Source organism: Carassius auratus, chromosome 5 (assembly GCF_003368295.1).
Source record: "Carassius auratus strain Wakin chromosome 5, ASM336829v1, whole genome shotgun sequence".
Taxonomy (NCBI): domain Eukaryota; kingdom Metazoa; phylum Chordata; class Actinopteri; order Cypriniformes; family Cyprinidae; genus Carassius; species Carassius auratus.
Window position 1 is genome coordinate 24,197,418 of NC_039247.1, and position 11,113 is coordinate 24,208,530.

The following is an 11,113-nucleotide window of genomic DNA, read 5'->3' on the forward strand; positions in this document are numbered from 1 at the left end:
GCTTATAGCCTCTGTCAGCACATATTAAATGTTTATGCTGTTTGTCTCACACACTTGTCCTTTTAGTTGAAACCAATTGACTCTTAGCCTCTTTACTAGCAATTCCTACATGCGCCCTATTGCAACACATGTTGTGACATGGCCTTCAAATGAGAAAAAGACATTGTTTCTTCCGTTTTATCTCAATAATTAAAGTGACATGTGGTTATAACTGAGCCAAAGTAAAGAGTGAAATTGTCAGTGCTGTGGTAGAATGTGGTAGAACTGTGAATTTTCCAAGCAGGACATATTCCTGGATCAACATCCTTGTAGGCCATGGATAAACATTCCCATTAACCAGTCAGTATATATATATATATATATATATATATATATATATATATATATATATATATATATATATATATATATATATATATATATATATATATATATATATATATAAAATCATAGTTAGTGGTTAGTTAATAGTTAATAGTTAATAGTTAATAATTAGTTAGTTATATATATATATATATAAAGAGAGAGAGAGAGAGAGAGAGAGAGAGAGAGAGAGAGAGAGAGAGATGTCTGCTACCAACCCTATCAAACTGTCCGGTTATCAACAGAGGCACATAAGGCTTTTTCTTTAATATATTAGTTTTGTGTTTATCTCTCTCTCTCTCTCTCTCTCTCTCTCTCTCTCTCTCTCTCTCTCTTTCTCTCTCTTTCTCTGTGTATGTGTGTGTATTGTTGCTGATAGTTAAAAATGCTGTGTACTGTATTTTTTGAATTTATGGTTTATATCATACGAACTTTCAGAAGAGGTTGATCACAAAGCCACAGATTTAAACCGCAGAGTCCAAAGAGCCCATAATGCAGTTCATAAGGATAATACTGATTTATATTCATTTTGGTAAAGAGGAGTAATGGAATTATTACTCAAACATTACTTTTTAGACTTGAAGCTCTCGAAATATGATGTTTCTTTTGTTATAGTTGTTTTATTAAAGATTATTATGTAATGCTTTTTTTTTAATGCGTTCTTGTTTATTACTGTTACTCTAAAGAAGTTACTTATTATAGTAAGCTGTATTGCTCTCTACTACCTACATAAGTAGCTGTCTTCTAAGGTAACATCTTACCTGAAATGGAATCTCAGGAGATTGGTTGGGAGCATTCTTCATAAGCAACATGAGCATTGCACAAACCCCTTTTAAGCACTTGAGATTCAGCTGATTCCCATAGAGTCTGAAGTTAGCATGTTGCTAAGCTAACTGCAGTAGGCATTTTTGTTGTTGTTTGATTGTTTTAATTATAATAGAACAAGTAGAGCCTTTTTATTGTCTCTTTTGTAATAGATGAAATTATTCTGAGTAAAAATACAAGCCAAACTTCTCTCAACTTGCCCACAATCTTGGTTATTATAAATTATAATTATATATATAATTTATTTATTTACATCATTGCATGGATCTTTACCAGAATCCATGCATTGCACCAATTTTAGTGAAAAATATTTATCCAAGATTGTGGGCAAGTTGAGAGAAGTTTGGCTTGTATTTTTACTCAGAATAATTTCATCTATTACATTATTACATTTTAGTTATATTAGTGTTTCAGGTTTTGAAATCTAAGATCTATTGTGCCTTTTCGCTGTCCTAAAAAAAATGAAGCTGTTCTCTCACTCTGTCAATGACACACAACTAGGAACAAATTTATCTGACTAACTCTCTCTCTGTGTTGTAAAGTTGTCTCTTAAATGGGTTATTAGTGATCTCTGCAGTGTGTCTTGTTTTCTCTCTGGATTAAGGTGAGAAGGCAGGCTCCAGAGCTAAACAGAGCACATACTGACACCTTGGAGGTATACGTGTATGACACCTTTATTTTATGTCCCAACGGTGCCCCTACACACACACACACACACACACAATCTTTCTCTTCATAATAATCATTCTCTGCTCACTTTTGACAGACTGCGAATTTAAAATATTGGCACATCTGCTGAATGGCTGACTAGCAGTTTTTACTGCAGACAGAACCGTGGGCAGTAGGCATTCTGATGTCCAGTATCAGGGAGCCTTCAGATGGGCCTTCCCTGAAGCCCATATTAATTATATCTCTTTCTCCTGCAGAGCACATGTTATGGCACCTGTCAGAATGGGGATAGCTAATGTAATCTGGTGGGCTCAGTGTGTGTGTATGTGTGTGCATCAACATGTAGAGAGTGTTGACGCATGTAGTGGACGCATCCCTACTTGCCACATAAGTAAATAATTAGACACAAAATATTTATTTGAGTTGAAATATTTGAATGCAAACCTTCCGTGAACAAAGCAGTTGCGAGCAAGCGACAAGTTCAAACTAGATGGACATTTAAGGGAAACGGTGCAGTCAAACAACTTTTTTTACACAACATTTCAGCACATAAATAATTAAGGCAATAAAAGATTTAAGACGAAAATGTTTTAAAATCTTAACAGTTTGTTAGAAATCTTATAATCCACACTGTAACGGATTTTTGTAATTTGAACAGTATTTTACTGTAATATGTACAGTATAATACTGTTAAATGTGCCAACAGTATAATACTGTAAATAGCAAAGGATTATGGGAAAATATAAGTTTAGTACTGTAATTATTCTCTACTGTAAATCGATTTACAGTAGCGACAATGCCCGCGAAAAACTGACCAATGACAACCTAGACTTCTTTTCAACGGTTTTTTTTTCGGTTGGTTGGGACAACTGAGGAAACACTCAACAAAAAGGTTAGTATTGTTTCTGTAATTATTTTATTTAAAACCGAGATATTTTCAAATGCAGTCACTTATTAACAGCAACCTAACACGAACCAGTGTTGCAAATTGAGTGAGTTGTGAGGACAATATTCCTGTAGTCAAGACTTTTTTTCTGCCTGTTTGTCAAGGCCTGAGGTAACGTTAATGTTACAATTGTTACTGCCGTTATCATTATGACAACTTAAACGGGGTGAATACAGTTTACATTGACTGATATTTAGTGACACAGAAACAAAATAAGCTTTTTTTAAATGCTCCTCTGCCTCTTTAATGTAAATTAGCTAAGCAGGAGGACTCTGTGGAAACTTTACGTTAACAGCAAACTATCTTGAAGTACAAAAAGAAAACGTGAGGCCACACTAAAGACGGAGGTTGTATAACAGTATTTTGAAGTGAATATTTCGTTTTCATTTCGTTTTTTGCTGTTAGAACCGCGGAACGTCGGAGGTTTGGAGTTGCTTGGAGTTCTTTTCTGGCGGTTACCGTCATCTGAAGAAACTGGTAAGCTAACAATAATTCAATGAGGAAAAGCTGGTGATTATTATACCAACGTTGACTCTTATATTAAAACGTTAACATAATCTGAAAACTGTCATTTCTATCTTTAACATACTGTTTAAAAAAGCAGCAGTCAAGATGGTTGCGCAGTTTTGTGTGCGAACACTGCAAGTTATCTGTGCGAACGCATTACAGATTTTACCACCGTATATCATAATGCATAGGAACCTGTCTAATTTTAGGTTCAATTGTGGTTTGCCGACTTGTCCTTGTAGTTTTCAGATTCTGTCTGCACTAAAGTCACACATGCTTCGTAAGCACACACAACCAAATAAGGTTAACTGCAGACCTGCTCAAACGGATCCTGTGATTTGTCAGGTTGTGGGATGCGAGCATACTGTACATCCCCAAATTTTCCTAGCTTCTGCGGCCATTTAAATTGGCATATAAGAGATGGGGAAAACGTTACCTGCCCCTTTCCCAACTGTGAAAAACATTTTCATGTAAAATCATCTTTCACATCTCACATAAGCAGAAAACACAGAGAACCTTTGGAGAACCCTGTAATAATAGATGCTGATGCATCAAACTGTAGACATGACAGTGACATCCATGATGACAATGACATCCATGATGACATTGTTGTGCATTCTGAGGTTGATGATAATTGCAATGATAAAGACGAGCATCCGACGAGCTGGATGGCGCCTTGAATGGCAGACACCGCCGTCGGTGTATGAATGAGTGAGTGGATGGGTGAATGTGAGGCAACTTGTAAAGCGCTTTGGATGGCCATGTGGTCTGTTGAAAGCGCTATATAAATGCAGTACATTTACCATTTTAAAGAAACATTTTTGACAGAAGACATATTTCAAGAGGAATTTTAATTATGTGGCACCTGAACAGGTGTATACAGGTAAAAATTCCAAAGGAAAGGACTGCTTTTTGCAGGATGTTCCAGTAAATGAGACCCTCAAAGCACTTTTGAGCCCTTGAGTCAGTCAAAGCACAGTACATTGATGCAAAGACACACAGATCAGATGACCCACATTTACTGGAGGATGTAAGAGATCGCAGGATTATAGTTTCTTAAGACATTTCTAAAAGACTATTACTGTTTTTGTATTCATATGTCATGCATTTGAGGTACACTTTAATTTTCATCATCATTTATGATCAAACTTCTATTTTGCAAGATAGGCAGACAAAGATATCACAGAGTGACATATGCTTATAAAGCACATTGAGAAGTATTTTAAAACAAGATGCAAGTATGTTCTCTATATATGTAATTAATTTCTCCCAACCTTATGTTAATTGCTCTACTTTTAGGTCACTGCAACTCCAGCAGATGCAGAGAGAAGCCTCTCTCTGCCCAGTACCCCAAGACTGATTGCACTTGGTAAGTCTATTAAAAAGCTGTTTTAATTGATACTATGGATGAGATTAAAGTTGGTCAACATCTACCAGCAGACAGATACCCGAGAGCTGACTGAACGTCTGCTCTTGTGTCAACATAACATGCATGCATCGCGGTGCTCTTGTGAACATGTGTTGAAGATTAATATTTTGTAAATAAAGTGGTAAATTATGTTTAATTATTTTAGGCAGCAGCCAATCCAACCAGGCTGTACATCACAAGCTCTTATCCTAAAGCTTTTAGGCTGCATTTATTTGATCAGAAACACAGTCATATTTTTAAATATGATTGCAATTTAAAATAACTGTTTTGTATTGAAATATATTTTAAAATGTTATGTATTCCTTTTTTCATTACTCCATTCTTCAGTGTCACTTGATTCTTCAGAAATCTTTGTAATATCGTACCCTTGGAATTATAAGGTTCTATCTGACATTTTTGTCAAAATTTAGTTATTTACATATTTTTATTCTGTGGCCACTTCTTTACATTATATGATGTAGTTTTTTTTTTTTAAGTTATGTACATTTTGGAACTTTTTATTTAGAAAATAAAAGGTGCTTTCTACGTGGATTCCAAAAATTTAAAGCTCAATATCTCAGAACTGCTCAGAACGCAGATAGAACCTTATAATTCCAAGGGGACGATATGTTGACTTTCTGCTAAAAAAACATTAAAATTAAAATTTAAAACAATAATTTTAATTTGACGCGTGTGAGACACTGCAAAAGACTTGAGTGTAGTAGTCATATGTCTTTCTCTAGCACATTTTAAACAAGTAAAATATCCATTTTCAACTTTAAATACACATCATGACATAACATTGTGTATGTGAGTGAGTGGCGTTCACACCAAATGCGAAAAGAGCGTCTGGCGCAAATGATTTTCGTGTTAAAGGGATAGTTCACCCAAAAATCTAAATTATGTAATTAATAACTTACCCTCATGTCGTTCCAAACCCGTGAGACCTCCTTTTATCTTCAGAACACAGAGATATCTTAGATTTAGTCCGAGAGCTCTGTCCCTCCATTGAAGCTGTGTGTATACTGTCCATGTCCAGAAAGGTAAGAAAAACATCATCATAGTAGTCCATGTGACATCAGAGGGTCAGTTAGAATATTCTGAAGCATCGAATATGCATTTTGGTCCAAAAATAGCAAAAACTATGACTTTATTCAGCATTGTCTTCTCTTCCGTGTCTGTTGTGAGAGAGAAATTAAAACAAAGCAGTTTGTGATATCCGGTTCGCAAATGAATCATTCGATGTAACCAGATCTTTCTGAACCAGTTCACCAGATCGAACTGAATCTTTTAAATGGTTCCAGTATGCATAATCCACAAATGACTTAAACTGTTCACTTTTTTAATGTGGCTGACACTCCCTCTGAGTTCAAACAAACCAAAATCCCGGAGTAATGCATGCACTCAAACAGTACACTGACTGAACTGCTGTGAAGAGAGAACTGAAGATGTTTTAAAATTAATTTATTGATTTTACATAAAATAGAATAAAAAAACTGTGAAAATATAGTGCAATCAGTTCGGACATTGTACAGTGCTCAATCAATAAATGCACAGCTAAACAGATGAGTTTTGAGTCTATATTTAAATGTGACTAGTGTTTTAGCACATCTGATCTCTTCTGGAAGCTGATTCCAACTGCGGGCGGCATAGTAACTAAAGGCAGACTCCCCTTGTTTTGTGTGTACCCTTGGTATTTCTAACTGACTTGATCCTAAAGATCTGAGTGGTCTGTTAGGCTTATATTCAGTGAACATATGTGCAATATATTTTGGTCCTAGGTTATTTAGTTACTTATATACGAGTAAAAGTACTCAAAAATCAATCCTAAATGTAACTGGAAGCCAGTTTAGATTTTATGGAGATTTTCTGCAGATTTTCTGGTTCTACTCAGAATCCTTGCAGGTTTTGAATGAGCTGCAGCTGTCTAATGGTCTTTTTTTTTTCCACTAAACTGCTTTGTTTTGAACTCTCTCACAACAGACACCGAAGAGAAGACAATGCTGAATAAAGTCGTAGTTTTTGCTATTTTTGGACCAAGAAGTATTTTTGATGCTTAAAGAAATTCTAACTGACCCTCTGATGTCACACGGACTACTTTGATGATGTTTTTCTAACCTTTCTGCTTCAATGGATAGACTGAGAGCTCTCTGCCTTAATCTAAAATATCTTAAACTATGTTCCAAAGATAAACTGAGGTCTCAAGGGTTTGGAACAAAATGAGGGTGAGTTATTAATTACATAATTTAAATTTTTGGGTGAACTATCCCTTTAAGTCAATGCAAAGACGCCGTTTACGTGCATCTGGAGGTCCTGTGGCGCGAGGCGTTTAGCACGGTACGGACGCGCGGATGAGGCGAACTGAGCGTCTGGCGCGATATGTGCGAGTGATTCAAGGGTGAGAGCGTGAAGAGAGAAAGATAATTCTGATTAGTCCTGAGGATATATCGCATTTAGGCTAAAAATAGGTTCAGCGCTTATCGCGTTTTGGAAAGAACCTGCATCTTGCAGTACATTTTAAACATGGAAATATAGCGATTTGGCAAGAAACGTTGATGGAGCAGCAAATAGGGTCAGTACACAGCAAAATTACAAAACATTGCAAAATTAAAAAAACATTTTTTATGGCATTCATCATGTTTTGGAAAAGAGCTTTTCATATATAAATTTTGACTTGACTGACTTATAGGGTTGCCATCCGTCCCTTGAAATACGGAATCGTCCCTGCATTTGAGAATAAAATAGCGCGTCCCATTTTGAATCAATACTGGACGTGGTTTGTCCCGTATTTTCCGAGTTGTCTTCAATGCAGCATCTCATGCAGATCATCCCACCGGCATTCTGTGAAGACTCGTCCGATTCTGCCCCTGATTGGGTAATACTCACTGCCATCATTGGATTGATTGGTTTGTTTCAGGTTCACAGCCAATCAGAGTCAGTGGAGGGCGGGTCTCTTGGCAGAGAGTCGATTTGAAAGAATGGTGGAAGCTGCTCCAGATTATTTTTTAAACACATTTTAAAGTTTTACCGATTTGTTTATTATGGTTAAGGTGTACAGTCAGACACATAAGCATTATTTTAATAAGAGATAAGAGAGATATATTTAATAATTAAAATACAGTGCCTATGTGAAGCAAATAAACAACTTAACTAATTTAAACAATTGCATTCTTCAATAGGCTACAGTACAATTAAGAATAGACTATATAAAATAGATTAACTTACCAAAAATAAAAAGAAAATAACAATAATTGTGTGTTTTACATGAATTTAGAAATGTTTGTAGATCAGTTATTTATTATGTGGTTTCACTGTTTGGATGGTGTTACTGTCTGCAAACAGTGACAAATATTTTATCCAAAATCTGTGTTCACGCCACCTTATACAATTACTAAAGTTCATTAGCAATTAATATTTTTATGAAAACATGTTTTAAGTTGTGATTTACCATTATTTTTCTGTATTGAAGGTGGCAACCCTACTGACGATTTAAGATTCAAAATCTCTTCAATACAAAAACATTCCCTGTGTGAGTTCCTGTGTTTAACACGAAAATCCACTTGATTGCTAATGTGACATTGATTTATACAACAGTTCAACAAACAAAAGGTATTAATATTAAGTGATGTTCATTTTAAACACAGTAATAGTCAGTATTTTTTTATAAAAAAAATAGCTCCAACGAAAGCTACTGCAGAACAGCACCACACAGTAGTGTTTGTGAATGAATCTGCGGCTTTGAATAAATTAAGAGAGCCAATAATTCAATGATTCATTGATAATTACAGCCATTTGCTTCCTTACTGAATGAATGAATGCCTCACAAATAAAGATAGTGACTTGTTGCGACGTACTGGGGGTTTTAATTTAATATTTAAAGCATCACTTTGTTTTTACCATCATTGCATATTTCTCTATTGAATTTTTTATATTTTTTATTTAAAGCATTATTTATTTTATAAAAGTATTTGTAAATGTAAAAAAAGCAAATATTAGGAGCAAATATTGACCCTTAGTGAAAAAGGTGTAACTGCAGAGAGGGGTTACGCAGATGGATGTTAAAAGCCTCAGGGGGTACTACTCTAAAAATTTTGAGAACCAGAGCCTAGAGACATCACATCCCAGCATCAACATTCCCAATAAATTATCTAAATTCCCAAACCACTGTTAATTTAAACAGAAAAGCAAAAATAGACTACTATGTTTGATTTGGCATGGCAGAAAGCACGCAAAGAGCTGTCTCTTTAGAATCACTAAAAAGTGTCCCTCATTTTAATTGCAACCTCACAAAGGTTCATGATAATCTGTCTAATCTGTTCATAATCTGTCTACAATGTATAATTATTTATTTATTTATATAGTACATATTGCTTTTATTAACATAAAACTGCATACAGCACCATGTTATGACTGTTGGGAAATCAGTGGTTTGATAAATGTGTCTTTTCTTGTGCTTGCAGGTTCATTCTGAGAATAAACCCTGATGACACCAAATGCCTAAATCACAAAATCAAAATCACAGATCAGCCGGGCATCTGGAAAAAGGGTGCAGAGAAAAATCGCCAGCCTGAATCCTCTTGTGACATCTTTCATCAGAGAGCTTGTTGAATTCGATTGGCCAAATTATTGAAAGAAAACACGACTAAAACATGTTTTTACTGTTTGATTTGTTCTGCTTTTCAGAATGTTTTTCAGAAATTTTTAGCCATGTTACAAATACACAGGATGAATTCAAACACATTTGTAGAATGTACTTTTTAAAGTAAATGTTAAATAATGAAATAGTTAAACAATAAAACAGCACATTTTAATGACAAATGTTCATAAGAATTTATGCATTTTTGGGGGATTAAAAAATGTATAGTTTACAGCTAGTGGTTTTTCATTCGTTAAACATCAGTTACACCTGTTGTTAATTTCATTAATTGGTTCGTCTTTTTATACTCTGTGTTTGGTTTTGTTGCTTTGTTTTCTGAGTATTTTCAGTTCTATATTAAATAAAACTTTGACTGCTGCGATTAGATCAGTTTCATCCAACTTTATTGCAACCTTACCAGTGACATGTAGATTAAAATTTTATTAATTTTGTAACAATAAAGCAAATGAAGCTAGACCCAAATCTACAAAAAAAGTCTGAGTAATATGAAATCAATTCTAGTACTGTAAATAAAAATACAGTACTTGTACTGTAAATAATAATACAATATATAGTATTATTACTGCATATTAAAATACAGTACTTGTACTGTAATTGAAAAATACAGTACTCATACTGTAAATAGTAATACAGTATGCATTATTATTACTGTACATGGAATTACAGTAATGATACTGTAAACTATTTTACAGTAAGTTACTGGCATCCAGCTGCCAGTAAGTTACTGTAAAATTTACAGCAACCCTTTTACAGTGCATTACAGCATACAAAACAATTGCTAGTCCGCAATACCAGGATGACATAATTAAATAATTGTACAGTTTTAATATTTTATTAGCTAAACAAACGCAAAGCTTCCACCAAGAAATACTGATCCTAGCAAGAGTTAATTTGTTGCCAAATTAATTGTGTGTTAAAGGACATTCCCATTCAGCGTACAAGTATACCGTAGCATTAATTAACATGAAGTGCATTAGAGACTCAGCTAATTCTCACAGTTCATTCCAACATTAGTCTGACATTAGCATGCTACTAAGCTAAAGACTCAACAAAACAAATCAAAACAACACACAGATATTGAGTGTGAGATTAGACTATTTTATTTGTGTTTTCTGTATTGAAATGAAGTAGTATGGATGAAGAGCATCAAGTAGAAAGGAGCAATATTTTCAGAAATAGAGTCAGAAAGAGCTTTACACATACAAGGAATTGTTTTGGCGACAGGATCTTCCTCAGCACAAATAGAATGACAGTGATAAGACAAGACACATAATAAAAACAATAAAGATGGGATATGTAAATAGGAAACAACAATATGTGAAGGGTTCCAAAACGCAATAAATCAAATTTGATTCATTTGAGTAAAAATGTGTTTTCTTTACCAATAAATTGACTAGATGAAAACAACTATTTTCTGTTTCAAACTGTTTAGGTTATAATAACAATAAAAGTTAAATTACAGATTTAGATTTTTACGGAGCCCCAGACATGACATGCAAGAAAAAATAAATAAACTGTGTGCACATTTAACTAATTCGTTCCCCCAATGTACTAAGACTTGCACACGATTACTATTTTGTTACCTCAATTTGCTAAACCGTTCCCTCAATTTGATAAATCATGCACTTAATTTACTCATTCGTTCTCTCGAGTTATAAATCGTGTGGATGATTTAGCAAATTGAGGAAACAAATTAGTAAATTGTGCGGACGATTTAGCTACAATTTCTTTCTTGTAT

The 11,113-nt window shown here is 34.4% G+C and overlaps 1 long non-coding RNA gene across 3 annotated transcripts; it reads left to right on the forward strand.

The window, feature by feature from the left end:
* The first annotated feature begins 2,708 nt into the window (after window positions 1–2,708).
* On the forward strand, window positions 2,709–9,875 carry LOC113082463 (uncharacterized). 3 transcript variants are annotated; one of them, XR_003282688.1, is made up of 4 exons: window positions 2,709–2,749; window positions 3,209–3,280; window positions 4,610–4,679; window positions 9,179–9,875. It is a non-coding gene; the product is annotated as an uncharacterized LOC113082463 (long non-coding RNA). The 3 variants fall into 3 exon arrangements; XR_003282693.1 differs by lacking the exon at window positions 2,709–2,749 and adding an exon at window positions 2,996–3,127; XR_003282683.1 differs by lacking the exon at window positions 2,709–2,749 and having other exon boundaries at window positions 3,148–3,280.
* Window positions 9,876–11,113: the final 1,238 nt, after the last annotated feature.